Raw genomic sequence first — 1,287 nt, 5'->3', positions numbered from 1 at the left:
CTCTTTTTCAAAAATAATTTTCGAAAATTCTCCTTCTCTCTTCATCCCACATCTCTGCTCTCCTTACCCTTGTGTTTCTTTCTTTACATTACATTCTTTTCTTCTTCTACTCACACAGGGGAACCTCTATACCTGTGGTAAAAAAGGATCCCTATTATTATTTTTCTGTCCCTCTTTTTCATATGAGCAGGAGCAAGGACAAGAATATTCTTGTTGAAGCAGATCCAGAACCTGAAAGGACGCTGAAGAGGAAACTAAGAGAAGCTAAATTACAACAATCCAGCAAGCACCTTTTAGAAATTTTCGAACAGGAAGAGGAGATGGCAGCCGAAAATAATAATAATGCAAGGAGGATGCTTGGTGACTTTACTGCACCTAATTCCAATTTACATGGAAGAAGCATCTCCATCCTTACCATTGGAGCAAACAATTTTGAGCTGAAACCTCAATTAGTTTCTCTGATGCAGCAAAACTGCAAGTTTCATGGACTTCCATCTGAAGATCCTTTTCAGTTCTTAACTGAATTCTTGCAGATCTTTGATACTGTTAAGACTAATGGAGTAGATCCTGAAGTCTACAGGCTCATGCTTTTCCCTTTTGCTGTAAGAGACAGAGCTAGAATATGGTTGGACTCTCAACCTAAGGATAGCCTGAACTCTTGGGATAAGCTGGTCAAGGCTTTCTTAGCCAAGTTCTTTCCTCCTCAAAAGCTGAGTAAGCTTAGAGTGGATGTTCAAACCTTCAGACAGAAAGAAGGTGAATCCCTCTATGAAGCTTGGGAGAGATACAAAGAACTGACCAAAAAGTGTCCTTCTGACATGCTTTCAGAATGGACTATCCTGGATATATTCTACGATGGTCTTTCTGAATTAGCTAAAATGTCATTGGATACTTCTGCAGGTGGATCCATTCACCTAAAGAAAACGCCTGCAGAAGCTCAAGAACTCATTGAGATGGTTGCTAATAACCAGTTCATGTACACTTCTAAGAGAAATCCTATGAGTAATGGGATGCCTCAGAAGAAGGGAGTTCTTGAAATTGATACTCTGAATGCTATATTAGCTCAGAATAAAATATTGACTCAGCAAGTCAATATGATTTCTCAGAGTCTGAATGGAATGCAAGCTGCATCCAACAGTACTCAAGAGGCAACTTCTGAAGAAGAAGCTTATGATCCTGAAAACCCTGCAATAGCAGAGGTGAATTACATGGGTGAACCTTATGGAAACACCTATAACCCCTCATGGAGAAATCACCCAAATCTCTCATGGAAGGATCAACAAAGGC

The 1,287-nt window shown here is 39.8% G+C and overlaps 1 non-coding gene across 1 annotated transcript; it reads right to left on the bottom strand.

Annotated features, from left to right (window-relative positions):
• Positions 1 to 716: 716 nt before the first annotated feature.
• Positions 717 to 824, bottom strand: LOC112768614 (small nucleolar RNA R71). Its single transcript, XR_003186021.1, has one exon. It is a non-coding gene; the product is annotated as a small nucleolar RNA R71 (small nucleolar RNA).
• Between the last annotated feature and the right edge of the window lie 463 nt (positions 825 to 1,287).

Source organism: Arachis hypogaea, chromosome 17, assembly GCF_003086295.3.
Source record: "Arachis hypogaea cultivar Tifrunner chromosome 17, arahy.Tifrunner.gnm2.J5K5, whole genome shotgun sequence".
In the NCBI taxonomy this organism is placed as follows: domain Eukaryota; kingdom Viridiplantae; phylum Streptophyta; class Magnoliopsida; order Fabales; family Fabaceae; genus Arachis; species Arachis hypogaea.
Note: the sequence above shows the minus strand (reverse complement) of the source record. Positions and strands in the feature narration are given on the sequence as shown.